This window comes from Dermochelys coriacea, chromosome 4 (genome assembly GCF_009764565.3).
Source record: "Dermochelys coriacea isolate rDerCor1 chromosome 4, rDerCor1.pri.v4, whole genome shotgun sequence".
Lineage (NCBI taxonomy): Eukaryota > Metazoa > Chordata > Testudines > Dermochelyidae > Dermochelys > Dermochelys coriacea.
The window spans coordinates 133,564,490-133,588,955 of NC_050071.1; positions in this window are offsets into that span (position 1 = coordinate 133,564,490).

Genomic DNA, 24,466 nt, shown 5'->3' on the forward strand with positions numbered 1-24,466 from the left:
ACATCTACGGCAGAGAAGATTCTGCCCACTTCATTCTGCTTTTCTTTTGTTCAGACGTGGGGCCTGGTGCTAAATGGAGTATGTCACCGTTTCCATGGAAACCAATCAAAATTCACAAAAGGACTGATTTGACTGGTGCTAGCCACCAACATTTTATTTCATTCGAGTGCACAACAGCAAATGGCATTACTCTCATCTACTTTAAAAAGAGAGTGCATCAAAGGTTCATGGGAGCAGGAAAAGAACCTTATTCAGCTGATTGCAGGTAGCAGCCACGTTTTTCCCGACTGTGAGAGCCCATGCCACAGCTCTGAGTGAGTCACCCTCAGCAAGGAGGTGTGGTTAAGAAAGTCACATGTCCTTCCATACTTGCTCCCTTGCACCAGCTCAGCTGTCCTGGCCAGAGCAAGGCCTTCTTCCTGCCCTGTTCTCAAACCCCCCAACACCCACTTGTAGGGAGCACTGGACACATTCTGTGGTCCAGAAGCAATACAGGGAGCACTAATGTGGCCTTGCAGATGGATGGTGTGGGGAAGGGTTTCACTCCTCAGTCACTTGCATGGCTGAATTCCCTGCAGTCTCAGTGTGGCCTACATTTTTACATGTTGAAATGTCTGTATTAATGATTCTAACCACAACTTCTGTTCTTCTAACCTTTAGAATCAGAAGGGCCAAACAAGATTTCATTAGGTCTCATTATCTTTTGCAAGAACATATGCAATAAAATCTCTTTCATCAGGACATAACATTCCAGCTTGGGAGCTCAGTTTATACAATAATAAGTCAGCTGTCACCTAGCTTAATTTTCCTGGTCATTTATCCTAGGGAACCTTGATTTGTATAATCCTTTCAGTTGGAAGAGAAAAGGAACTGAATCTAGATCGCATGCCCTGATTCTCATGGGTGACTTTAATTTTCCTGATATCTGCTGGGAGAGCAATACAGCGGTGCATAGACAATCCAGGAAGTTTTTGGAAAGCGTAGGGGACAATTTCCTGGTGCAAGTGCTAGGGGAGCCAACTAGGGGGAGCGCTTTTCTTGACCTGCTGCTCACAAACCGGGTAGAATTAGTGGGGGAAGCAAAAGTGGATGGGAATCTGGGAGGCAGTGACCATGAGTTGGTTGAGTTCAGGATCCTGACGCAGGGAAGAAAGGTAAGCAGCAGGATACGGACCCTGGACTTCAGGAAAGCAGACTTTGACTCCCTCAGGGAACAGATGGCCAGGATCCCCTGGGGGACTAACATGAAAGGGAAGGGAGTCCAGGAGAGCTGGCTGTATTTCAAGGAATCCCTGTTGAGGTTACAGGGACAAACCATCCCGATGAGTCGAAAGAATAGTAAATATGGCAGGCGACCAGCTTGGCTTAAGGGTGAAATCCTAGCGGATCTTAAGCATAAAAAAGAAGCTTACAAGAAGTGGAAGGTTGGACATATGACCAGGGAAGAGTATAAAAATATTGCTCGGGCATGTAGGAAAGATATCAGGAGGGCCAAATCGCACCTGGAGCTGCAGCTAGCAAGAGATGTCAAGAGTAACAAGAAGGGTTTCTTCAGGTATGTTGGCAACAAGAAGAAAGCCAAGGAAAGTGTGGGCCCCTTACTGAATGAGGGAGGCAAGCTAGTGACAGAGGATGTGGAAAAAGCTAATGTACTCAATGCTTTTTTTGCCTCTGTTTTCACTAACAAGGTCAGCTCCCAGACTGCTGTGCTGGGCATCACAAAATGGGGAAGAGATGGCCAGCCCTCTGTAGAGATAGAGGTGGTTAGGGACTATTTAGAAAAGCTGGACGTGCACAAGTCCATGGGGCCGGACGAATTGCATCCGAGAGTGCTGAGGGAATTGGCGGCTGTGATTGCAGAGCCCTTGGCCATTATCTTTGAAAACTCGTGGCGAACGGGGGAAGTCCCGGATGACTGGAAAAAGGCTAATGTAGTGCCCATCTTTAAAAAGGGAAGAAGGAGGATCCTGGGAACTACAGGCCGGTCAGCCTCACCTCAGTCCCTGGAAAAATCATGGAGCAGGTCCTCAAAGAATCAATCCTGAAGCACTTAGAGGAGAGGAAAGTGATCAGGAACAGTCAGCATGGATTCACCAAGGGAAGGTCATGCCTGACTAATCTAATCGCCTTTTATGATGAGATTACTGGTTCTGTGGATGAAGGGAAAGCAGTGGATGTATTGTTTCTTGACTTTAGCAAAGCTTTTGACACGGTCTCCCACAGCATTCTTGTCAGCAAGTTAAGGAAGTATGGGCTGGATGAATGCACTATAAGGTGGGTAGAAAGCTGGCTAGATTGTCAGGCTCAACGGGTAGTGATCAATGGCTCCATGTCTAGTTGGCACCCGGTGTCAAGTGGAGTGCCCCAGGGGTCAGTCCTGGGGCCCGTTTTGTTCAATATCTTCATAAATGATCTGGAGGATGGTGTGGATTGCACTCTCAGCAAATTTGCGGATGATACTAAACTGGGAGGAGTGGTAGATACGCTGGAGGGGAGGGATAGGATACAGAAGGAGCTAGACAAATTGGAGGATTGGGCCAAAAGAAATCTAATGAGGTTCAATAAGGATAAGTGCAGGGTCCTGCACTTAGGATGGAAGAATCCAATGCACCGCTACAGACTAGGGACCGAATGGCTCGGCAGCAGTTCTGCGGAAAAGGACCTAGGGGTGACAGTGGACGAGAAGCTGGATATGAGTCAGCAGTGTGCCCTTGTTGCCAAGAAGGCCAATGGCATTTTGGGATGTATAAGTAGGGGCATAGCGAGCAGATCGAGGGACGTGATCGTTCCCCTCTATTCGACACTGGTGAGGCCTCATCTGGAGTACTGTGTCCAGTTTTGGGCCCCACACTACAAGAAGGATGTGGATAAATTGGAAAGAGTACAGCGAAGGGCAACAAAAATGATTAGGGGTCTAGAGCACATGACTTATGAGGAGAGGCTGAGGGAGCTGGGATTGTTTAGTCTGCAGAAGAGAAGAATGAGGGGGGATTTGATAGCTGCTTTCAACTACCTGAAAGGGGGTTTCAAAGAGGATGGCTCTAGACTGTTCTCAATGGTAGCAGATGACAGAACGAGGAGTAATGGTCTCAAGTTGCAATGGGGGAGGTTTAGATTGGATATTAGGAAAAACTTTTTCACTAAGAGGGTGGTGAAACACTGGAATGCGTTACCTAGGGAGGTGGTAGAATCTCCTTCCTTAGAGGTTTTTAAGGTCAGGCTTGACAAAGCCCTGGCTAGGATGATTTAACTGGGACTTGGTCCTGCTTTGAGCAGGGGGTTGGACTAGATGACCTTCTGGGATCCCTTCCAACCCTGATATTCTATGATTCTATGATTCTATGATTCTATGATAAAGTTTTAGACCAGACTTTATTTACTGTCTTGTAAGTTGCTGAAGTAATAAACTCAACATGACTGAACATATTAATTTACAGTATTAACCATACATCACTATCATGGATGATATAGTTTCTGGGGGTGCATTGTGTCTTGTTCAAACCTATTGTTTCTGGCCCAAAATAGAAAACAATATAACATTGTTTTGTATGAGTCTTTCTTATAAACTGCATCCCAAATTACAGTACTGAGTTCTATAGCACCAGCTGCAGAGTTAAAATGAAAAATAATACCAGAGGGAGAGAGAAATGAAGAGGTTCAGAGAAGGGAGGAAGGCTATGCTTGCCACAGTCAGATAAGGCTTCACATTTGCTATTGAAGCATAATCCATTCAAATACATTTGTCATAAAACACATAGGATAAGGTTATGTCATGTGAGGTTATACATTCTTTTGTACAGGTCCTTGAAGTCTGATGAGTGGGAGTATTGGAACCTTATCTCATGTTATGTTCCTGAAAGGACCATTTGTGGAAATAAACAGTTCCATAAGGAATTTTATGGCTATCAGTTGAGTCACCCATTACCTTATGGACCTGATCCAAAACCCACAGAAGTCACTGGGAGTCTTTCCATTGACTCCAATGGAATTTGGTTCAGGCCTTTGAGAGAAGATTTTTTTTTCCAGATGTGTCTGACTGTTTATAGTGATAGTCATCTAACATCTACTGATTCTCTGAAGACCTCTTAGTCTTTAAAATGGTTTGAATTCCCTATAACATAACACTTCTTTTTCAGTATTTATGCCTTAATGTAATCTGATGCTCTGCCTTCTCATTCGTTATTCTTAGGTGCTTACTCCAAAGGGGCTACACCCAAACCCCAGATCTGATCACCCTCAACCATTGGAGAATCTGCCTGTGAATTTTAGAGGGGTGTAATGTGCACTCTCGGGACTATGCATTTTGGTCATGCTAAATGAAGACTTACTCTTTGTTTTTAAGGGACCTTTGAGAAAGGTTGAGTGGAGGTTCCTTCTTCCTTTTCTTCAAATAGAAATTGACTCCATAGTGTTAAGGGATAAGGGAAATGTCCCTTTGGATCATTAGGAACATGCACTGAGATCACTTCCTAGAGCTTGTCTACAGGGGACATTAGTGTGTGGCAAGCCAGGATAATAATCTATAGTTCTCCAGCATGTGATGCAGTAATGTTCCATGTGGACACTGAGACAGGACACTGAAGGTTCCATAGTGCACTTGAATGTACCGTTGTTTGAGACAGAAGCATGTCAAAGTGCACTATGGAACTTTTAGTGGGTAGTAACAGTATCCACATGGGACTTTACTGAGTGGCAAGCTAATGCACTGTAGATTCACACCCTGGCTTACTGTGCACTAACACCCCATGTAGACAAGCCCCCAGAGGTGTCAGATGTACAGCCTTTGGCCTCAACCCTGCAACCACACAGGTGAGCAGCTTCATGCCTGGCAGTGGTCAATGGGATGACTCCCACATGTAAAGTTCCACACATGACTAAGTAGCTGGAAGATCAGAAGCACAATGAGAAGCATCTGGCTTGAAATCAATGGAGCTATGCCAACATGCACCAGCAATGGATTGGGCCAGCTATTTCATTGTTCTGCTTATTCTGTAAAAGAAAATGCTCCACTGGAAGGTTAAATAAAACAATCTCCAAACCCTAGGTCTTCTGCATAGCAGTGTGGAACACTGCTGTAGTTAGATTATCATATCTTCGTATGACAATCATTTACCAGGATGGAATTTTCAAAAGTGCTTACGTGACTGAGGGACACAAATCAATGGGATTTGTGCTCCTAATTCACCAAGATGCTTTTGAAAATCCCACCTTATATGTTTGCACTGTGCCTACCACAATGGGGCCCCCTGATCTGGGCCAGGCCACTAGTTGCTACTACAATATAAATGTTAAATAATAATTGTTGTTGGGTTATATCTAGTTTTAATTTGTATTAACTGTAACAGCATGTCACTCATTGCTCCACAAACAATTGGTTAAGACACTTCTCAAGGTTTTGGAATAAGAAAAACAAACAAACAAAAAGGGAATGGTAATTTCAGGGGAAAAAACTTACTTGCAAACAAAGGCAGGCAGTGCTAATGGCTTTAAATTTCTTTCCATATACAATTAATAATCCAATGTCATGGATCTTTTCAGGCTATTACAGGAGAGCCATGTGTTTGATACCATTGTCGGCACTTTAATAAATCGCTCTGTGAAATAGCCCTTCAGAGTTTGTGTTGATTGATAACTGAGTTCAAGTAACTTTTCTCTATGGGGGAAAATAAAAAAGTAGGGCAGTTAGGGTGGAAGATGCAAATTACTTATTACTGCAGACCAGAAAAGGCGAACTCCATCATTATGTCTGCAACTTGACAGTGTAAATTTCAGGAAATGTTGCAGGAAAAAAAAATGAAAAGACTGAGGTTGCTATTTTAAACATCGATATTTCAAATACCTTCCACTTAGTTTACGCAGCAGGTTTAAATGTTGATTGCATAAATTAACAGAGATAACCATTTTAAATCTCCAGTGAGAGTCAGGTTATGTGCTGTGCCTCAGTCCCCCTAATGGACTTTGAAGCAGTAAGAGCAGCTTTTTTTGTTGTTGTTGCAACATTGTGTTTCAGCTCTTGCATCTGAGATCAGCACCGGGCCAAATATTTAGAAGTTAAGCAAAAGTTCAATTATATAAAATCTTTTAAAACCCAAATACTTAATTGCTGACCTGGATGTACCGTTAGCTGCTGTGCTCCTGGTAAAGCACCATCAAGTCAGATCAGTGTTTAGAGGGAGCTTCTCAATGAAACATCCAGGTGCTGTAGGAAGTGGTGTAAATGATTCAATAAGTAGCACTTGTGATGGAATGTACATACCCACACTGGGGCAGAAGGGGGTAATGAGAGCCTGTGGTCTCAGTCAGGCTTGCTCTGCTACACCTGCAGTAGGTGTCAAAACTGGAGGGAGGAGCTACAAGGGCTGAATCTGGCTCACGTGGGGGCTGATCATGAAGAAGAGCAGATTGCTGGCCCTCACTCAGGGAGTGAAGTCTGATGCTGGTGAGAGCCTCCCTGGAGGCAGGCCGGCCGGCCTGCTGCAACAGGGAGTCCAAGGTGGTTGGGAAGGAAAGCAGGAGGAACTGAGTCAGCCTAGTGTAGTGCAGTGGTATGGAGGCCTGCAGCAAGCCAGCAAAGAAGTTCCTAATGAGTCAGGGATTGCCCTGCCTGGGAATTACAGAAATCTCCCCTTGGTAAATCAGTTGGGTGGCAGAAAGTGAGCCTGAAGAAGAGGCTGAGAGAGAGAAGGAGAGATGCTGCTAAACTGAAAGCCTAGGAGGAGACTGTGAGAAGCTTTTCAAACAGGGCAAGGTAGAGAGTGGTCTGGGGAAACAATAAGGGTTGTGTTTAAACAGGCTGTGACCTGCTATGAAAGGATCCCTGAACTGGAACCTAAAAGAGAAGGGACTGGATTTCCCTACTGACCCACTGAGGAAGGGGGTGTGGAAATCCTGTGATATAAGAGTGAGGACTAATGACTTTGGAGCTGGGCTGAAGATCCAATGCGAGGTTGGTAGACTATTTTTTGCTGGACTCTTGGGTTACCCCAGAAGGCATGGAACTGTAAGTGACCTGACCAGAGGGCTGAGTCAGGAGAAAAAATAGACCATGGCACTGCTGCTGTCAGCAGAGGTTGCCTGAGGAGGAGATCCTGCTACACCAAGTCCAGCCACATAGGGGCACACCAGCTGGTGAGTCACATTTTTAGAGCCCCCTTCCCTGAAACCAGACCTAATCGATGCTCTCTTACGGTTGCAGGGAGTTGCTGCTGAATCTGATGTGAATATGAATTCAAATCTGGGTCATTACAGGGCTCATCTTTAAGAACTCCGGGAGGATGGATCAAGTCCCAGAGGACTAGAGAAGGGCAAACATAGTACCCTTGCATATTTAAAAATGGGAACAAAAAGGAGCTGCGGAATTATAGCTTGGTCAGCCTACCTTCAATAACTGGAAAGATACTGGAACAAATTATTAAACAGTCAATTTACAAACAGCGAGAGGATAACAGTGATCAGTAACAGCCAACGTGGATTTGTCAAGAACATATCATGCCAAACTAACCTATTTTTTTTCTTTGACAGGGTTTCTGGCCTAGAAAGCAGCAAAAATGATAGCTTGAGTCTTAGAAAGGCTATTGTCACAATTCCCCATGACGTTGTCATTAACAAACTCGGGAAATGTGATCTAGATGAAATTACTGTAAGGTGATGGGTGTACGACTAGTTGGAAAAAATCAGAACTCTCAGTGGTTTGGTGTCAAATTGGAAGGATGTATCTAGTGGCATCCTGCAGGGGGGTCTGAGCTGGGTCTGGTACTAGCCAATATTGTTCATTAATGACTGGTATACTGGGGTGGAGAGTATGCTTAATTTTTTTTCCAGAAAATACCAAACTGGAAAGGGTTACTTTGACAGACAGGCTAACCATTCAAAATGACTTTGATAAGTTGGATAATTGCTCTGAAATCAATAATATGAAATTCAATAAAGACAAGTGCAAAGTACTACACTTAAGAAGGAAAAATCAAATGCACAGCTACAAAATGGGGAATAAGTGGCTAGGCAGTAGTAGTACAGAAAGGGATCTGGGGGTCATAGTGGCTTGTAAATTAACACAAGTCAACAACATGATGCAGTTCAAATGAAGACTAACATCATTCTGAGGTATATTAACAGGAGAGACATATATAAGACACGGGAGGTAATTGTGCAACTCTACTTAGCACTGTCGAGCCCTCAGCTAGAGTACTGTCTAGTTCTGGATGTGACACTCTACAAAAGTTATGGGCCAACTGTAAAGTCCAGAGGAGAGCAAAAAAATGATACAAGGTTTAGAAAATCTGATTTATCAGGAAATGTTAAAAAACTGGGCATGTTTAGTCTTGAGACAAGAAGATGGGGGGAGGGGACCTGATAAGTTTTTAAATATCATAAAACCTGTTATGAAGAGATCGGTGATCAATTGTCCATGTCTACTGAAGTTTGGACATGGAGAACAATTAGTAATGAGCATAATCTACAGCAAGGAAGGTTTAAGTTAGACACGAAAGAAAAACTTTCTAGCTGTAAGGATGGTTAAGCACTGGAATAGGATTCCAAGGGAGATTATGTGATGCTCATCTCTGGAAGTTCTTAAGAACAGGTGAGTCAAACCCTGTGAGGGATGTTCTAGATATATTTGGTCCTGCCTCAGCATGGGGATGGACTAGAGAACCTCAAGGTCTCTTCCAGACCTACATTTTTATGATTCTGCGTCACTGAGTTCCCCCCATAGATTCAATTATGTTGTTACTGAGCATTGTGAATCAGCTATGCAGTTCCAACTCAGACATGGGTGAAGTGATCCCGCTACACAAGGTTGTTATGTTAGAAAATATCTGTAGGTTGCTTCAGGATGGAAAGGACTATAGGTGAGAAAATTGGATAAATTTACATGTTTCTCTCTGAAATAAACAAGAGCAACTATTCCCATGTAATGGCTTTGCTGTTGCCTACCTACCATGATTTGGTATTCTCACTAGAGCTGTGCAGGGAAAAGCTATTACATTTAATGGAAGACTTTGATATTTCAAAATTTGGTTTCTCCAGGAAAGGGTTAAAACCCCATCTGGTGGCCTGCCCCAGAGCTGTAGCCCACCAGAGAAGCTAACGGTTGGGGGATCGATGAGCTGGCAGGAAACCAAGTTGGCTTCCAAAGCTTATCTGTTCCATCAGTACTTCAGTGAAATCACATTTCCTTAGTGAAATGTTCCAGTTTCACAGAATCAGCAAATTCTGATGAAACAAGTACTAAATGTGTTTATTTTGGGTTTCCCCAGTACTCAATTTGTCATTGTAAATATGAAGTCTATAAACTGAAGAATAAGCTATGATCAGAAGTGATAGTAACTGTGGATAAAGAGGAAAAGATTTCTATCTGAAGGACTACAAAGAAGAATTTGAGAAAGTATGGTCTGAGTTCCTAGTCTTACAGGAACAAGTTATTTTATGTAAAAGTTACCTTAGAGGCAGGACTGGTAGCACTGCCTATTAGGTTGACTGACACATCCTATAATAAGACCCTGTTCCGGTAGCTTACAATTTTGCCAAATTTTAACCATTTGAGTTGAAATTTCTCATGCTGGGTTTCAGAGTAGTAGCCATGTTAGTCTGTATCTGCAAAAAGAAAATGAGTACTTGTGGCACCTTAGAGAATAACAAATTTATTTGAGCATAAGCTTTCGTGAGCTACAGCTCACTTCATCGGATACTGGGTGTCTACTTCAGACTGAAATTTCTTGGAAAAATTCAGTCAAAACGAGTTACCCATTTCCAAGAACAAGGCTAGGAGAAAAATACATTGTTTTGCCCATGTGTAAAAATTCAAGCAACCTTGTCTTTGAGAAGCCCTCACACCCCCATGCTTGAAGCTCAGCATTTGGCAGGTAGCCTCTGTCAGGGATGTGTCTATCCTGGTGGAAAATCTGCCTGAATTTGGCCACGTTATCAGCCTTTGAAAAAACACCATTTTCACATGATTCGTAGAGACTTGCTAGAGTTTAGCTGCTAAGGTTCCTGAAGATTTTTGTCCACAGTGAGCTTGCTCCAGCCTGGGGCTGTGTAGGATCTTCCTGCAATATCACCTCAGTTCTGTTGCAGGTTGGGCTGGGTTTGGGAACTGGAATGGAGTCCAAGGGTCAGTCTCTCTTGTGCTTTCAATGCCCCCTTGGTTGGCCAACACAATATGCACTGAATGAGGCAAGGGTCCTCTGGAAAAAGTAGTATATGATGATGCAATTGAAGACTATATCATGATACATACATACACACAAGGAGGCCCATATTAAGATTACACAGGCAAACTTAATAATGGTACTTCCAAACTTTTGTGCTTTTGACTTTCCAACTTTAATGATCCTCAGCATAGTTTGTGGAAAAATATATTTCCTTTTTCCTGGCCAGTTCTGAAAATTACATTCAGCCAATCTGTATTGCTCCTGTAGTTTCAATCGGATACGGTAGGTGCATCCTGTCCTAAACTCCTTTTCAATTTTTACAGGTCTAAATTATGTGTATGCTGAGAGAAGTACTAGGCTGCAGGTTTTTCTCAATTCCTCTCCTTCTTTTTTTCTTTTTTCCCCCCAAACAGCAGCATTGAGAAGTGAGTAGTGAAGTTATGGCTAGAGGTGGGTGAAATGTTTTTAGACCAGTAGTGTATTTGATGAAAAATGCAGTTCTATTCACGGTAAAACTATCCACAAATATGGTTTGAATAATTTCAGCTATTCATAAAATGGCCACAGGAGGAAGTGGTTGGGTTGCTGCTGCTGCCTTCCCTTTATAACATTTAGCCCAGATGTTACAGTATTCCTGTGGGATGAAGGAGACCCAGGTTTGAATCCCTGCTCTGGAATAGACCCAAAATGGCCTTTTTTGAGTCACCGAAAATTATTCAGAACATTTCAGATTTGATTTGACCTAAACTTTTTTTTTAACTGCCACTGAACCAAAAAAAACATCCCAGATATTCAGCCAGCTATAATTATGGCGTGACCCTTTATACAACACCCACTACTACATTCCCCCAGTCTGATCCCAAATAATTATTCTGAACTGCTTGGCTCTGATCCAGCAAAGCACTTAGGTACATGCTTAACCTTAAGCACTCCAGTAGTGATTATTTTATTCTATTTCAGTCACACCCACATGCTTAAAGAGTTTTGTAGGATCAGGGCCTTAAACAATTATCCTGGAAAGAAGTGATTCTTCATTTGTTTTGAGACTGGACTCAACAGATAGTTTGTACTCTAAGGGGATGGGGTTTGTTTTGTTTTTTCAAAAATGCTGATCCTTGACCTGTTTGTTTCAGTGGGAGTAGCGTTTGTGCAATGCTGACCATTACACAATTCCTGCCCTAGGTGTGCTAAATACTTTAGGGTCCAAAGCACCCAGAAGTGCCATATAAAGATAATATCATTATTGCTTTGACAATATAGTTTAGGATACTGTAGCACTTGCCAAAATACAGTAATCATAACTTAAGATATTCATCTAACACTATGGTTAATCTTTCCTACTCTTCTTAACAAAGGGCCTTATCCAGACACCTGCAACTCCAACTGAATTCCCAAACTACCTTTTGTCTGTGAAGAATCTCTCTGTTAGGTCCTTCTCTATGGCGAGGAACTTCTTGGCTGCATTTCCTTGGGAAAGGCATTCTTCAGGCTAGAAAATGAGGCAAGACCCTTCTCCTTTCCTTTACAGCTGGAAATAAATAAGCATTGTACTACTACAGATTGGTCTCTTTGATTTTAAATGTCCCAATTAAAATCTCTTGTGTGCTTCAAAACATCTGGTGACTTTATGGGAATTCATATAGCTAAGAAATATGACAATTCAGACTTTCATATATTATTGCACTGCTCTGGTGAAATACAATATGGACAGAAATATGGTCATTTAGGTTGTGTTGCCTGTCAAGATAAAATAAAGCTAGAGAGTTTGACAGATTAGAAAAATCATTGGATTTGCTGAGGATATTCCCAAGAGGAGAATGGGGATCTTGTGAAGTAGTTTAGGTCCAAATTTGTAAAGGTTTTTAGGTGCTTAACTTCCATTGTTTTCAGAGGAAGTTAGGAACCTAAATACCTTTGAGAATCTGACCTTAAGTGACTTAGATGGCTAAGTCCCATTTTTAAGTGATTTAGGCTCCTAAATCCTGTTGACTTTCAATAAGGCTTAGGTTCCTAAGTGCCTATGGGCTAATTTTTTCTTTCTTTAGGCAGCTAAAGATTCAGAGAGATGCTAATTGGGATTTTCAAAAGTGCCTGAGAGAGTTAGGTGACTAACTCCCAGTGGAGGTTAGGCTGGTTCGGCAGCTAGGTGCCACACAAGATTGCAGATCTAAAATAAACAATTCTGGCCTCAGGCTGCAGCTCAAATGTGATTTCAGGCCCAGATCCTGTGATCTGACCCAAGTGAGTGGAACCTTCTCCTGCATGGAGCCTTCTTGATTTCAATGAGCCTCTATGTGGGTGCAGAGGTCTAGTCACGTGTCTCCAGTCACATGGTTGATGTCTCAGATTGTAACTTAGGGGCAGGAGCTGATCACAGAACATTTGGTATATAATGTGTATTGAGCCATAGGAGAGGCAGCATAGCCTAGTGGCTGCAACTGCCTTGGGCAAGTCACTTCACCTAAAAGTGCCTCTGTCTCCCCTCTACCTGCTTTGCGTATTTAGACTGTAAGTTCTTTGAAGCAGTGACAATGTCCTGCTATGTTTGTACACTGGCTAGCATAATTCATAGATACTAAGGTCAGAAGGGACTATTCTAATCATCTAGTCTGACCTCCTGCACAATGCAGGCCACAGAATCTCACCCACCCACTCATACGAAAAACCTCACCTATGTCTATTGAAGTCCTCAAATCATGGTTTAAAGACTTCAAGGAGCAGAGAATCCTTCCTCAAGTGACCCGTGCCCCATGCTACAGAGGAAGGTGAAAAACCTCCAGGGCCTCTTCCAATCTGCTCTGGAGGAAAATTCCTTCCTGACCCCAAATACGGCAATCAGCTAAACCCTGAGCATATCGGCAAGATTCACCAGCCAGATACTACAGAAAATTCTTTCCTGGGTAACTCGGATCCCATCGATCTAATATCCCATCTCAGGGGATTAGGCGTATTTACCATGAATATTTAAAGATCAATTAATTACCAAAATCACATTATCCCATCATACCATCTCCTCCATAAACTTATCGAGTTTAATCTTAAAGCCAGATAGATCTTTTGCCCCCACTGCTTCCCTTGGAAGGCTATTCCAAAACTTTTTCTTCCGATGGTGAGAAGCCTTCGTCTAATTTCAAGTCTAAACTTCCTGGTGGCCAGTTTATACCCATTTGTTCTTGTGTCCACATTGGTACTGAGCTTAAATAATTCCTCTCCCTCTCCGGTATGTATCCCTCTGATATATTTATAGAGAGCAATCATATCTCCCCTCAACCTTCTTTTCGTTAGGCTAACCAAGCCAGGCTCCTTGAGTCTCCTTTCATAAGACAAGTTTTCCATTCCTCGGATCATCATATTAGTCCTTCTCTCTACCTATTCCAGTTTGAATTCATCCTTGTTAAACATGGGAGACCAGAACTGCACACAGTATTCTAGGTGAGGTATTACTAGTGCTTTGTATAACGGTACTAAAACCTCCTTATCCCTACTGGAAATACCTTGTCTAATGCATTCCAAAACTGCATTAGCTTTTTTCACAGCCATATCACATTGGCAGCTCATAGTCATCCTATGATCAACCAATATTCCAAGGTCCTTCTCCTCCGTTACTTCTAATTGATGCGTCCCCAGCTTATAACTAAAATTCTTGTTATTAATCCCTAAATGCATAACCTTACACTTCTCACTATTAAATTCCATCCTATTACTATTACTCCAGTTTACAAGGTCATCCAGATCCTCCTGTATGATATCCCTATCCTTCTCTGAATTGGCAATACCTCTCAGCTTTGTATCATCTGCGAACTTTATTAGCACACTCCCACTTTTTGTGCCGAGGTCAGTAATAAAAAGATTAAATAAGATTGGTCCCAAAACTGATCCCTGAGGAACTCCACTGGTAACCTCCCTCCAGCCTGACAGTTCACCTTTCAATAGGACCCATTGTAGACTCCCCTTTCACCAATTCCTTATCCATCTTTCGATGTTCATATTGATCCCCATCTTTTCCAATTTAACTAATAATTCCCCATGTGGCACGGTATCAAACGCCTTACTGAAATCTAGGTAAATTAGATCCACTGTGTTTCCTTTGTCTAAAAAATGTTATCTTCTCAAAAAAGGAGATCAGGTTGGTTTGGCACGATCTACCTTTTGTAAAACCATATTGAATTTTGTCCCATTTACCATTGACTTCAATGTCCTTAACTATTTTCTCCTTCAAAATTTTTTCTAGGACCTTGCATACTACAGATGTCAACCTAACTGGCCTGTAGTTACACAGATCACTTTTTTTTCCTTTCTTAAAAACAGGAACTATATTAGCAATTCTCCAATCATATGGTACAACTCCTGAGTTTACAGATTCATTAAAAATTCTTGATAATGGGCTTGTAATTTCAGGTGCCAATTCCTTTAATATTCTTGGATGAAGATTATCTGGACCCTCCCCCCCCGATTTAGTCCCATTAAGCTGTTTGAGTTTCACTTCTACCTCAGATATGGTAATATCTACTTCCATATCCTCATTCCCATTTGTCATGCTACCATTATCCCTAAGATCCTCTTTAGCCTTATTAAAGACTGAGGCAAAGTATTTGTTTAGATATTGGGCCATGCCTAGATTATCTTTAACCTCCACTCCATCCTCAGTGTTTAGCGTCCCACTTCTTTCTTAGTTTTCTTCTTATTTATATAGCTATAGAGCCTTTTACTATTGGTTTTAATTCCTTTTGCAAGGTCCAACTCTACTTGACTTTTAGCCTGTCTCACTTTATCCCTACATGTTCTGACCTCAATAAGGTAGCTTTCCTTGCTGATCCCTCCCATCTTCCACTCCCTGTATGCTTTCTGCTTCTTCTTAATCACCTCTCTAAGATGCTTGCTCATCCAGCTTGGTCTACAACTCCTGCCTATGATTTTTTCCCCTTTCTTGGGATACAGGCTTCCGATAGCTTCTGCAGCTTTGATTTAAAGTAATCCCAGGCCTCCTCTACCTTTAGATCCATAAGTTCTTCAGTCCAATCCACCTCCCTAACTAATTTCCTTAATTTTTTGAAAGTCAGCCCTTTTGAAATCAAAAACTCTAGTTGCAGATTTATTTTTGTTAATCCTTCCATTTAGTTTGAACTGAATTAGCTCATGATCACTTGAACCAAGATTATCCCCTACAACCATTTCTTCTATGAGGTCCTCACTACTCACCAAAACCAAATCTAAAATTGCATCCTCTCTAGTTGGTTCAGCAACTACTTGATGAAGGAATCCATCAGCTATCGCATCTAGGAAAATCTGAGCCCTATTATTATTACTAGCACTGGTCCTCCAGTCTATATTTGGGAAGTTAAAGTCTCCCATGATCATGCAGTTTCCATTAGTATTTACTGTATTAAAAACATTAAAAAGGGCTCAATCCATATCCAAATTAGATCCTGGTGATCTATAGCACACCCCAAGCACTATCGTAGGGGAGGCTCTACTAGTTTTCTTCCCCAATGTAATTTTTGCCCAGACGGACTCTGTCTTATCCATTGCATCACTTCTTATTTCTTTACATTCTACTTCATCATTGATATACAATGCTACTCCACCCCCTTTACCTTTATTTCTGTCTTTCCTAAACAGCACATACCCTTCAATACCTGTAGTCCATTCATGACTACTATCCCACCATGTTTCTGTTATCCCTATAATATCAGGTTTCACTTCCTGCACCAGTAGCTCTAGTTCCTCCATTTTGTTACCTAGTCTCCTCGAATTGGTGTACAAACGTCTTAATTTTTGCTGTTTGGCCTCGCTCACATTTTGTACCCTATTAGGCACAGTCATTCTACAGCCAGTATAACCTATTAGACTGGTATCCACACTGCCCTTCCTCCTTATATACATTCTCCTACCCACGGCTGTATCCTTTCTTACTTCGTCTTCTTCCCTCTCAATGCTAAAATCCGGCATGGAGATTACCTGGACATCTCCCAAACATCTCCCCCAAATTCCTAGTTTAAAACTCTGTTAATCAGTTGTGCCAGCCTCCATCCTAGAAGTCTATTTCCTTCCCTACTCAGATGAAGTCCATCCTGAGAGAACTGTCCTCTGTCCATGAATGCCTCCCAGTGGCTATACATCCCAAAGCCCTCCTTATAGCACCACTACCTAAGCCACCTGTTGATAGTCACAATCTTGTCACACCTTTGTTTCCCTTCTCTAGGAACAGGCAGAATCCCACTAAAGATCACCTGAGCCTCAATTTCCTTAAGCGTCTTCCCCAGCCTAGCATAGTCTCCCTTGATACTTTCCAGCGAGAATCTAGCCGTATCATTTGTTCCCACATGAAGAATAATTAGGGGATTCTTTCCTGCTCCCTTTAGGATCCTTTTCAACCTCAGGTCTACATCCTGTATCTTAGCACCTGGAAGACAGCACACCCTTCTATTCTCTGGATCAACTCTGGTTACAAGGCCTGTCTATTCTTCTCTGTAAAGAGTCCCCGATCACATAGACCTGCCTTTTCCTGGTGACGGTGCTATTCTCCAGTCTCTCCCCTGTTCCCTCTGGCTGCAAGTTCTTTCCATTCCTATTCTCCCTTATAATCCTCTTCAATCCATCCTGTATCCTCCTGGGGCTCATATTTGGTGTAGTCTCCATTGACTCTTCCCCTTTTCCTATAGGACTAGCTGCTCTTCTCTTCTTCCTTGCCCTTCCACCTTCAGCGACTACCTGCTGAGCCCCTTCTTCATTTTCCAACTCTGCAAACCTGTTCCTAAACTCTATTTTCCTTCACTAGCCCGTCTTTTCCTCTGCCTGGTTCTTTTAGTCACATGCTTCCACTGACCACTTTCCTCACCCAGTCTCCCCTCAAAATTCCCCAGCCCTGCTTCCATCTGTGAGTCTGAGCTTTTCCCTTCAGATACCTCATATCTTTGCTCCATCATCTGCTCAAACCCCTTCCTAAACTCAACCAGACTTTCCACCTGCATCTCCAAACCTTGGATCTTTTCCTTCATCAGCTCTATTAGACGGCATTTCATGCACAAAAAACTCTTACCAGGTCCCCCCTCCAGGATCATGTACATACCTCAGCTTCCACATCCAGTCATCCTCATTGTTTCTTCCACTACACTAGTCACTCCCACAGCTGCCTCTGTATCTGTCATAGCCTTCCCACCTAAATCCTGTTAATCTGGGACACACAAGCCACGCCAAAAGACCACCCCCCCAAGCAAAAGCAAACCCCAAACAAGCACCACAATACAAACTCCCCTTTCAAACTCCCACTCAAACTCCCCTGTTTACAGCTCTGTTTGCTAGCTCTTGTGCTGCTGCAGCTGTCTCTGCTCTCATTTGGTGCCTTCAGATGTTACTGTAAAACAAACACAACAAGGGAATCAGAGTTAGGATGACAGCTTCCTTATAGCCCTGCAGCTCCATGTCCAACATGAAATGCTCCAGTATTGTATATTATGTGCTGGAAATACCTTATTTCTATGGTACCTGTTGGAAACCCTACTTAGTAATGATATAGAAGTACAGATAGAGAAACTCTCAGAGTTAACATTGGCAGCTTAAATATTCCTCTGCTCTGAATTTCAAAGAAAAATATCTTGTCTAAATCTAAATTTCCTATTTCTTCACTGATTTCTGTCACCATTTCTAAAGGTTACACACACACAGTGCAATATAGGTATTCTTTCCATAGTCCCCAAACCATAAAGCAAACTTTCTTCAGTTTTTTACAAATGTTACTGCAGTCTCCTCTTACTAGACTTCAAAAATGTTGAAAGAGAGAAATTGTACAACTATTCCCAGGGGTAATCATTTATATCCTCCTCTATCTCAGAAACAAATTGCAAAAAGCGAATTGCATTTTATTAAATAAAACTGTATCCAGACACACCGCAGTTTTAAACATACACACAACCTTCTAATGAAGGGAAGCTAGAGGCTTTTTTTGTTTTGACATTGAATTGAACCTTAGTTTAAAAATCAGTGTGTGCTATTAGCAAAATGCACAGTATTTTCCTCTGGTGTGTTGATGTACTGTAACTTTTTTTTTAACCTCTGGTAGGATGCTTATTATTCCCTAGAGCTTTCTGATCAGAGCTCTTATATCGAGGCTTTCAGATGACTTATTAGCTCAAAGGTTAGAATGCTAAGAAGGAAATAAAGGAGCACAGTTTAAAGGAATATACATGGCATAGATGTGTTTAAGGTTGGGATTTGAAATTAGTCTAATGTTGTTCCTGTGCAAGTCCCTGGGGATTTGTTATTGATGTCAGTCAATGCGGAGTTAGGCCAATACTGAGTGCTTCTGAAAAGTCCCACTCTTAAGTCTGAGTGATTGTTTTTGTTTTCCTTTTTATTAGTTTTCTAGTCTCAATAGAAAGAGGGGGAAAATACTAAAAAAAATAAGTTTCATTATGTATAGCAAGCTAATTGCTATGTAGTGATCTAGAAGTGCCATCAAAAAGCCAATATTTGCCATTGGTTACCACACAGTGGTGTCTGAGATACTATAGATTAGTCCTATATTAAAAACAGGAAATAAGGGCCTGATACAAAGCCTATTTAAACCAATGAGTGTTTTTACAAATAGGGCCTGATCCAAAACTAGGTGAAGTACATGATTAGTTTCAGATATCACTGAGGGTATATCTACACTGCAGTTAAAACCCCACAGCTGGCCTGTGCCAGCTGATTCGGGCTTGTAAGGCTCAGGCTAAGAGGCTGTTCAATTGCAGTGTGGATGTCAGGGTTTGGGCTGGAGCCCGGGCTTTAGGAATTTGCGAGGGTCCCAGAGCCTGAACGTCCACACTGCAGTTAAACAGCCCCTTAGCCCGAGCCCTGTGAGCCTGAGTCAGCTGGCATGGGCCACCCATGGGAGTCTCATTATAGCGCAGACATAGCCTGAGTGGCAAATGTCGGCACCGAACACTGCAACACACGGCATATTTGCAACTGATTGGTTTAGAGTGGTGTGAGTGGGTGGGAAATGACAACTGCATCATCCTTTCCTGCTGTGTCTTCGTTTTAAAGAGGTAAAAGCAGATTCCATTGTCCCATCACTTCACCAGGCAGAATGAAGGGGGGTGGAGGGGTAACAGCAAGGAAGCCCAACTCCGTAAGCCAGAGAGAATCAGATCTGAGTTCCTGAGTTTTAGGAGGAGGAATGGCTCACTTCTTTGCTCTCACTTTAACTCCCAGTTTTATCCAGTTATTCACTGAGATTCTGCAGATTGTGGGGGAACTGTGGTTTACAGTATGAGAGATGGATCGGAGCTCTCAAAGCTGGTAAAAGCCAAAAGAGGCGACTGGAGGGACTGTAATTGTTAGTACATCCTATAGAAGGTCTTCTGTGGCTATTTACAGCCCTTTTGAAGTGCCCTCTAGAGGAGCCCAGACCCAACTTTGAGAGTTCCAGAAGGCCAGTGTTGAAAATTCTATATCTAGAGTTGGTCAAAAAATCGACAGTCTCAAATGAAAAATGGCCTCTCCAGAAATGACATGGTTGACTTTTCAGAAACTTATCTGTTTTTGAAGAACATTTATTAACATTTTTATTGAAAACATTATTGAAATATTGTATTTGTCCAAAAAACCCCACCCTTATTTTCAGTGAATGAAAAAAATATCTTTTTAAAAAGGTGATAAAAAGTCAGCTTAAAAATACAATGACAATTTATGGAAAACAAAGTGTCTGTCTCAACTCCTGTAAAATATGAACAATTTCAAATGTTCTGAAAATGTTCTGGTTTTTAGTTTTTTCAGCCCACTCTACTATGATATGGAGTAGATGAAAAGAAAGTACCTCTACTCTACATCGACGTGGCTGAAGTGTAGGTACTTGCTACAGTGATGGAAAAGGTTTTTCCATCCCTATAGTTAACCTGCCCCTCCGGAGGCAGTAGCTAGGTCAGGAGAAGAATTCTCCCATTGACATAGTTTAGCCTACAGTGGGGGTTACGTGGACAAAACTACTTCACACAGACTCTGAAATTTTTCAGAGCACTGAGTCATATGGCTAGGTCAATCTAATTTGTGAGTGTAGACCTAGTAGAAAATAGTGTCAAGTTTATCCACTTACTCAGATATTTGAATGGGGGAGGGGGTTGTAACCCTGATTGCTAAGGAGGCACACCTGAACCGGGATCACCTGGTTCTCCTATAAAGAGAAGCAGGGGGAGGGGAAGTGCTCAGGGAGATCAGAAGCTTCTAGTAGTGAATAGGTGCAAGCAGAGGGTCTTGGGACTGACCCTGTAGGCAGGAAAGGTTTGGGAGCAACCCTGGTAAGAGGGTAAATACAGGCGCTTGATTTTATTTTGAACTGTTTTGGATGGAAAGAGAGCAAACTCCACTGGAGTAAGAAAAGACCCCTACCAGGTAGGGCTAAGAGTGGCCTGACAAGGCAGGGAGGAGCTGCAGAAAGCAGAGTTGAAGAGAAGAGAGAACCCAGTTTTGTTTTCTGACCATACATTAAACTCTGGGAGAAGGATCATTATTGGACAAAAAACCCAGTATGGAGTTTATTTGAGGAATTAAGAGGGGAAACTGAGGCAAGGAGATGCTAGCAGAGGTGCTGTGGGGCCACAAGTGTGTGCCCAGGAGGAGGAGGCTTCCTGTAGTTTGTATGATAACTCTGTCAGTGGACTCAAAGGTGGGATATGTCCATGTGGGTTGACACATGTCAAGATGAGAAGTTTTACTAAGCTTAGTTTTGCTTAAATGCCAAGAGACTTCATGCTGGAAACTTCGTATAACTTGCAAAACCAGCAAATGAATGAGTAGTTCATATAGACAAAGAAAGGGTAGATGGCTATGGAGTCTATTCCAACTCTCCATATATTGCTTTTATATTGAGATGCAATCAGTTACTTCAGTCCCTTCCATTTCTCTCCATCTCCCTGACCTTAGATTCGGTGAAGTCTTTTCAGCACCGGTTTCTTTTGTCCTGTTGAGTTTCTATGCTACACAATCCATCTCTTGCTCCGAGGAAAGAGATCAGTAATGATTTTGACTTTCTACTTAAGTTTGATAAACATAGAAGGCATCTTATATAATTTAGTATACCACCTATTGAACCAGGCACATCACATGGACTGCCAAGCAGTCTTCCAAAATGGATGTGAAGGCAGCATCCTCCTCTCCTTAGTCAGCATTGCTGTTACAAAATAAGTAATATATTCTCCTTGCTCTCATAGCTCCCAATATCTTCTTGGGCCCTCGTATGTCTCTCATAAGAAACAGTCAAGACTTCACATTTTGAGATGTTAGCTCAACTTCTTTTTAAAAACAACAACTTTGATTTATAGCTAGAAAATTCAGAATCTCACTTCTATATACACCAACGAAAAAGATTAACATCACTGAACTGTCAGCAGTTACTGTAAAAAGTTTGCCTGTGACAAAGACTGGGGTAAACTTTCATTTTTCTTTTTTTAGTGCCACTTGAGGGCATGTCAAAATGAAAGGCCTAGAAACTGAATTCTCCTCTTCATCATTAGGAGACGTCAACCACAAGGTGAAAATGTAATGCTTTACTGCCCAGTCAATGATTCTGTAACAGGGAAAGGTTTGACCAGCTCTATCTAAAAATGTTTTCACAGAAACATATTAGTTTTGGTGGTCCATGGTGGAATTTCAGAGCGAGCCCCTAGAATAGTCAATAGCCCAGGGGTTAGGGCCCTTATTGGCATATGGCAGACCCAGGTTCTAGTACTAGATACAAATCAGGTAGAGTGACTCTCTTTGGCCAAATTAACATTTCACTATATATGTGAAGTAGAACAACTCCAACAGGAGCACCAGTGAGTAGGGTGGTCACTTGGGATGTGGGAGACCCAGCTTTAAGTTCCCATGCTGTTGCTGTCCATCCTCTCCCCATCTATACTCCTCCACCTCTCAAGGCTGCGGTAAGGATAAAATCCACAAATGATTGTGAGGTGCTTTGAGACTGCCATGGTGAGGACCATGTAAGCACCTAAAAAGATCAATCAGGGAGGCAAAACTGTCTACTTGTACAGAAGTAACAGTCCTACCCCTTTCTATATCCATCATGCCTCAGACCACCGCCTACACTGGGGACCTAAGGGTGCGCTGGCCTGTAGCCAGCTAGACTTCACACCATCCAGGCATGCTTCGGTGCAAAGGCAATCCCCAGTTGACTCTTTCAGCCAGCTTTCCATTCAGAGGGGATGGAGCAGGGATCAGGATTCAGCCCTGTGTGATGGCTCTTGCAATTAATGGGCAAATATTTGGAAGTCATTTTAATGAGACAGCAAATAATGTTCAGTCTGTTTTCAGTGGGAGATTAACCCTGAAAAAAAATTCACTTACTGCCCATAGTTATTTCCATTTAAGTTAATGGGAGCATTGGCATCAGGCCTTCACATGGTATATTAATTTTATTCAGTTGAAATGATCATCTGTTTGTCCAGTCCTGTGTTGTTGTTCTCTTTTGATGTTAGTCTAACTCAAGGCACTCACGTTAAGTTCTGGTGGCTTGTCCATCATTAATTTATTCTGACTACAGGCAATAACACACACTATTGACAAAATACCCAGTGGGACTGCAAATGGTTTTGGAGAATAACAGATTTGCTCATATTAAGGGTAAGTACAAAGCTCTGTGACTGCTTCCGGAGGCCCTCTTACAGTTACGGTATCTAGAACTTCATAGTTTTGCAGCAGAAAATGAAAGAAATAATAAAGACAAACCCATTCCATCTCCACATATTTATAAAGGTTCACTCCTGGATTCTGAGTGCAGAGGGTTTTTCAGGTGGAATTTATACAAATGTGTATGTTTGAGCCAAATTAAGGGCTGGGTGTGAGCATAGCCCTGAGTAATAGGTGATATGTAAGCTGGGCCACTCTAGGAATAGTCCTGGGAAGTTCTGTGCATCAGGGTCACACAGAGTCCTAATTCTTTCCTGGGGGCAAGAAGGCAGCAAATGTATGGCTAGTCTATTTACATTGACTCCTCTGTAAATTAGATCAGCTGTGCTGCCAGTGATTGAGTAGTGGTGTGGATCAAGTTCCTGCCTGTTCTCTCTTCTTGCCTGCTCTCAGGCCACCTGCACCAGTATGTGGGAGTGCATCACCTGCTTACTCCCTCCAGACCCAAGGTCCAAGTCTTCTCCGTAGGGATTGGATGTGGATTCTTACTCTGCCTTATGCGGTCATGTAACCCAAATCACTATCGAGCCCTACCAAATATACACTCCCACCTATACAGAGAAAGTGGGGAAAGCATTTGATTTCCAACTGGAATACTCACTTTAAGCATGCTGCTTCACATGCACACTGTCTTCCAGGAAGAACCAAGCCTACTCTCGAGACAGATTAGTAACAAAGCAAAAATCTCAGCTCCTACATGTTCGCCTTTGGAGCAAACTTTGTGGGAAACCATGAAAATATACTTGGAGCCTAAATAACTTGTTTAAGAGGCACATTGTTTTGATTCTTTTGCCCATTAATATTTGTGACAGTACATCGATAGCTTCAGTAGAAGCATCTGAGTCTCACACTGTCAGCTGGTGTAATTTTGTGCAGCTTCATTGATTCCCATGAAGCAAGGAGATTCCCTCTAGCTAAGGATCTGGCCCTTAATTTTTCATATCATCAGAGGGTTAGTCCTTTGAGTGCCTTAGGTTTGACTTGTCTATTCACTAATGCAATGAATTGATAAGGATGGGACCTAACCCACACCTGAAAGGGTTTAGATTGATGTATTTGCCTTAGCAACTTTGCACTCCACAAGCAGGAATCGGTACATCAATACCGATCAATTAAGAATCCTGTGCATTCAAATCACTACTTAACGCAATGAAATGATTCAGTTAAACTTTACCTGGAGGAAGTGCCCAGATACTCTGTATCTTTAACACAGTAGCACACAATCCATGGGAGTGACCCTTTTCAGTGTGGAGGGAGAAGACTATGGCAAGTGATTTTTTTCACATGCCTTATTGTGTCAGCCCGCAAATGGACTGAAAAAATAGTGGAATCTGGAAGCATCAATTCCTGCAATGTAGTGAGAATATATTCATGTTTATATTATGGTGGCATGGTAGATAACTTGAGTTGCTACTATCTCTAATATGGTCACTCCGCTCCACAATCTGTCAAAATAATTTGTTTTCTATCTGGTTTTCTTGTACAAGCACAGGGAAAATTTTTCATTCTCTTAAATGTAAAAGTGTGTTCTGGAAATCAATTCTGTCTGTTGAATGAATGATGTAGTGGCACTTCTCCTGACACAGTATCAGAAATCTAGGGTACTACTCTTTGAAAACAGCTCTTCTTGTGTGTTTCACTTGTCC